The following is a 5,602-nucleotide window of genomic DNA, read 5'->3' on the forward strand; positions in this document are numbered from 1 at the left end:
GCGGCTCGGGCAATCCCAGGGGGCGGTTCACTCCCGTCCTGCCTCACCTCCCTCCACAGCTGACTTGGAAGTGCTCCCCAGCTCTGTGCCAGGAGAGGCTGGCATGGATGCCAACACCCACGCCGTGGCGCCACATCTTCCCCCCCGCCCCCATAGGCCGGCCCTGGCTCCTGGGGGCCAAGCCACATAGGATAGACCCACTTTTCCTGCTTGGATCCCACCGAGGGAATCACTACCCAGCAACCAGAAGGGGGGAGATTCCAGATTCTTCCTCCTCACCCAGCTCAGATGTGAGTCAGGGAAGGTCCCGTAGACATTTTCTCTCTGTCCCCCTCCCTGGCTTACCAGGGCATGGGGCAGGCCCAGCCTAATATGGTGAGGAGGAGAGGAGGAGTCAGCCGGAGCAAATGCACCCTGTGTCTTGCCTGGAAACGTCATCTGGGAGCCCCAAGCCGACGGGCATTCCTTCCTTCTGTCTCCAAGGCTCTGGCCCAATGCTGGACCCAGACTCGGGATTTGGGCCTCATAGTTAACCCCAGGGTGGTCCCTGCCTCACTCGGGGCCAAGTTCAGACAAGAGGCAATCAGGGGCTTAAGTGGCTGCCAGAGAAGGCCAGCCGCCTAGTTATTAAATATTAAGTGGCAAGAGCCTGGGAACGTAAAATTGCAAATGAGACTTTGGAGCAGATGTTGCCAACAGCTTGGACCAGTGCTCACAGTTGGGACCAACGGGGGAATTCAAGTCACCAAGCTGGGCTGCTGGCAACTGCTCTGCTTTTACTGGGCACCTGCTGGGTGCCAGGCTCTGAACCGGATGCTGTATGTAGAAAAATTGATCAGGCCTAACTTCAAGGGGTTCCTGGTCTGGTAAAGAAGACGAACACAGGAAGCAAAGACTCATGATCTGCGGGGTAAGTTCTGGGCCATGGGTAATCCTAGTAGAGGTGTGGGAGACACCTATAAGAGGGTGGGGGATAGAGGCCTCGGAGGGGAAATTCTGAAGGATATATTTGATCGGTTAGTCATGCAACAAATCTTGAGTACCTATATGGTGTGCCAAACACTGCAGCAGATGCTGGGAAATAAAATATTAAATAAGTCAAACTCTTTCTCTCATGGCACTTAAAATTGAGTGAGACCTTGCATTCCACAGAGGGATAAAAGTTTGCATCATGACAAAGAGGCAGAGAGGAACAAGCCCACGCAGACTGAAGAAGTTCAATAGATTCAAGGTAAGTAGGGAATTCAGCGGGCTGGACATGTGTGGAGGGACAGATGGGACAGTTAGCAGTCAGGGCCTGAAAAGCTGCCATGCTCAGAAGTTTGGTTGAGTCCTGGAGGAGGTCAAAGTACAGTGGAATGACCCTTGCAATAGGACCAACCTTTTGAGCTGTCATTCTGAGGAGCCGTAAGAGGAAGGAGATAACCCAAGTGGGCATCCTGGGGAATGTGGCTGCCTGGTTTGCAGCCCGCTCGTCCCCAGGGCTGGGTTACTGAGCCTCCATAGCTGAGGACCCCAGGAAAGCCCTGCCCTGGCTCTCCTCATACCTGCAGGCTGTTACACCAGCTCCTGAACGCTGAAAATACATCCCGAAAACACAGGCACCTTTGTCTTTGAGGGGAATACAGTCCTAGCAGAAGGTGGCAGAGGTAAGATGACAGCCCAGACCATTCAGGAGACAAGTCCTTGCCAAGGGAAGATTCCAGTTCAACATCCCCAAGAATGTCCCAGCTGAGTAGACAAGCCTCTCTCCACTGCCCCATCCAGAGCCAAGGGGGAGACAGGGTGAACTTTCAAGGTCATTTTTTGGCCATGATTCTATACAAAGAAAGGCAAGAGAACAGGGAGAAAGAGAAGATCTGTGTTTGAAGATACTAATATCCCAGGAGGATTAGAGTCCTCAAACATGGTTCTAAGAGTCGAGAGTTACACGGGGCTGAGATTCTAGAACTCACCAGATCTAGAATTCTAGAATTCTAGAATCCTGTGACTCTAAGACTCTAGCTCAACTAGAAGGAAAATATCATAGACATCACATCCTCTTCATAAAATCCATACTTCTGGAGAGAACCCTGCACCCCGAACTCCCAAGCCAAGCAGGCGTGTTTTCCCCTTTCTGCCTTTAAACTGTCTTCTTGCTCCTTGGTGTTCTGCTCATCTGCTCCCCCCTCCACAGTCTCTCCCCCAAGCCTGGCAGCCACACATTTGCCATCTGCATACAACCCAGTGATTAGCACAGCCATGCAGAGCAGGAGAAGAGGGGTTTGAAGCCCTTACTGCCTGCCAGTCAGAGGGCCTTCGGTCAACCAGGCTGCAGGGGAGTCACTCCTGGCTCTCCAGTAGGGCTGAGTAGGGGAGGGGAGACCTACTCATGCAGACACACACATACGCACAGAGGCAGACACACAAAGGTACAGAGAGACCTGCACATCACACATGGACATCTGTAGACAACAGCCACCCTCACAGATTCAAACAAATCAGAGCAGTCACACATCCCTGCAGGGACAGCCCCAACACACATATACACGAAGACCTAGAGAAAAACATGCACCAGCACACATGGATATTTGCAATGCAACACACACACACAGCAATGGAGACAGAGCCACACAGAGAAACACAATACCATGCATGTATATGTATATACAAACATGTGCAGACAAACCCAAAGACAGGTTTTACTTAGACTGAGACCCTCCCAGAGGGACACGACACTGAGCTGTTAGTGTACCCTCCAAAGGAGAATTGGCAAGAACATCATCCTTCCGGTACCCCTCTCATCCCCCTGCCACCCGCACTCATTCATGGGACATTATTGAAGGCCTACTAGGCATACAGCCTGGCTCCTGGCCCTCAGGAGAAAGATCCCAGAGCTGTGTGACACAGGGGAGCAGAGCTCAGAAGCAGCTGAAACACATGTAGGCATGGAGTTCAGGAAATCATTCCCATTGCTGAACAAAATGGATTGCCCAGAAAGGTAATGAGCTCCCCATTGCTAGAGGTAATCTAGCATACCGGAGAGGTTTATGCATCAGGTAGGAGAAGGAGTGCTGGGGGGAATGGAAGACCTTTAAAATCCCTTCCAGCTCTAATATTCTCTGTTTCTATCAGTTCCACTCCGTTTCAAAATAGTGATCTTGAACATTTTTATCACAGTCCCTATCAGCAAAAATATTTTATTTTTCAGGAAAAACATTTTAAACATACACCTCCATGTATGTTTATTTACAAATGTTTACATCCTTTTTGGGTAATACATTCTATTCTTCATAGATACACAGACACAAAAATAGAAAAACTTGAAATAATGAGATGAAAACACATAGATCCTTACCTGAAAGGACAGGTAGAACTGGTGGGAAAGTGATAGAACATTTATTGAGTGCCGCCTGTGTGCCAGACTTTTGATATATATTATTTCTTTGAATCTTCAGAATCGCCCTGTAAAGAGACTATCATGGATTTTTTCCCCCTCTCTCCTTTTTACAGATGAGAAACTGAAGCACAGAGAGGCTAAGTCTCTTACCCAAAGTCACGCCACCTGTAGCTGGTGAGGCTGCAACCTGGACCCAGTCAGGCTGCCTCTGAAGCCTACTGCTTCCCACTGAAGCTTGGGCATCAAGCACTGGGGTGGGGGGGGGTGCACCTTGTGTGGGGTGGGAGAAAGATCCATTAGGTTCTTGCACACACGGTGGCAAGTGTGAGGCCCTCAGCTGGGAGGAAGGGGCTCTAAAACATAGCAAGAGCCTCACATGACACCCTTGAAGGATTTGGACTTGAACCTGAGCAGCAGTCAGGATTCCCAGACCACCAGGACATCTGGGCAAGACACCTACTTTGCTCCTTAAAGTGCGGTCCATGGACCAGCTGCTTGGGCCTTACCTGAGAGCTTATTAGAGATGGGAGAATCCCAGGGGCCACCCCAGACCTGCTACATCTGGATCCACGAGTAACAAGGTTAAACTCTGAGAATCCGTGGGTTACCTGAACTTCACCGGGTCTGGGGTCCCACCCCACAGCGATGAAGGCAAGCAAGCCTAGCCTTGGTCATTCCGGGGGCTTCCTCCTCCCCAGAGCTGGCTCAATTCTGGAGTTGTAGAGAGTCCCAGAAAATCAGAGGTGGCTTCCAGGAATCTGTCTATGCTGCTTTCCTTGTCGCTCCTGGGCCCCATCTTGCTGTAAATCAAAGCCAAAAGACTGTTCCTTTTGCTGATATTCAGGTGAGATTCTCCGCATCACTTCCTTCCGGAAACTCCATTCCCCCAGCAGGACCCTCCCGGCCACGCTTCTCCCAGCAGCTTCAGTACCTACAGAGGACACTGTATCTCAGCCATGGGCTGATCTTCGTGCTCCCGTTCCAACGGGAATGTCCCCAGCGCCCGCACAGCCCCCAGCCCATGGCAGGTGCTCAGTGCGGGTCTGTGACTGAAGCATGGCCAAACCATCATCCCCTCAAAGGGCCCCACCAGCCCAGCAGCATTGCGCAGTCCTGGGGTCTGTGGTGAGGCCCAAGGCCTTGCAGCTCAGCTCTGGCTTCCTGGGCCCACCCTGATGCTAACCCCAATGCCCTGTCCCCAGCTCCCAGTCCCGCTCAGTGAGGGGCAGTGTTCGCCAGTCTGGGAGCCCATTTATCATTCATGTTTCTCCAGCATGTTCTTCCTCCCTCCGCCCCACCCCAGCCGCTCCTGAGTCTCTCTGATCATTTCTTTCATTTGAGACTTTGACCAGAGCTCAGAAGGCCTTAAATATGAGCCACGCTTCTGCCCCAAACCCTGGAAAGTACCTTGTGACTAAACCTAATCATTTGCTTGAAGCTGGGAGAGGAAAGCCTAGGGGAGCAAACTCAGGCTAACATTGCCGAATCTGGCCGGTCTCCCTCTCTGGGCCTCAGTCTCCTCTGCTCCAGGGGCATGGGGTTGGGGGTGGTTACAACTTTCTTCAGGTGGCAGATTTCAGGCACTTAAGAGTGGGACAGGGAGGAAGGGGGGTTGGGGATAAAGAAGACACATAAGGGATTTGGTACCAAAGGGTCGGTTCATCTCCTCGTTTGCTCCTGATTCCACATCACACAGCTATCCTCCACCCGTCACGGAGCTGTCCAAGTGGGGAGGCATGAGAAGAACCAACCCTGGCCAGATGAGATCTGCATCCAAGCCTAGCCTTCAACCCTGCATGGCCCTGAGGCTCCTGTGACTTAACGAGCTCTGGGGCGGGGTGGGGGGTGGGGGCAACTCTCATCCCACCTTTGTCCTTGCTCCAGAGGCAGTGGTGGAGTGGAGGCTGGCATGGCCACCCACTGCCCCGAGACCACAGAAGCTGAGCGGAGAAAGTGGTGTGTGTTTCTTTGGCTTTCCCTGCGAGCCAGACCAGTTCCTGCCCAAGGACAGACACTTCCTCCCAGGAACAGGAATGAGGCCAAGTGGAGTCCTGGCCTCCATGCCTGGGAAGGAAACCCAAGTTCAGTGAGGACATCTGTTCCTAGAGGAATCCCAGGCCATGCAGGGATGTCGGGGCAGAGGAGCCCATGCCCCTTTCAAGCAACCAGCATCTCACGGACAGAGCTGCTGGCAGCTAGGCGCCCTCTCTCACTCTGTCTACA

The 5,602-nt window shown here is 52.3% G+C and overlaps 1 long non-coding RNA gene across 1 annotated transcript; it reads left to right on the plus strand.

Moving 5' to 3' along the window:
* The first annotated feature begins 222 nt into the window (after nt 1–222).
* On the plus strand, nt 223–4,765 carry LOC101678340. The gene is made up of 3 exons (XR_200851.3): nt 223–910; nt 1,153–1,231; nt 3,493–4,765. It is a non-coding gene; the product is annotated as an uncharacterized LOC101678340 (long non-coding RNA).
* The last annotated feature ends 837 nt before the right edge of the window (nt 4,766–5,602 follow it).

Source organism: Mustela putorius, unplaced genomic scaffold (assembly GCF_011764305.1).
Source record: "Mustela putorius furo isolate JIRA1106 unplaced genomic scaffold, ASM1176430v1.1 tig00000054_pilon_pilon_pilon, whole genome shotgun sequence".
In the NCBI taxonomy this organism is placed as follows: domain Eukaryota; kingdom Metazoa; phylum Chordata; class Mammalia; order Carnivora; family Mustelidae; genus Mustela; species Mustela putorius.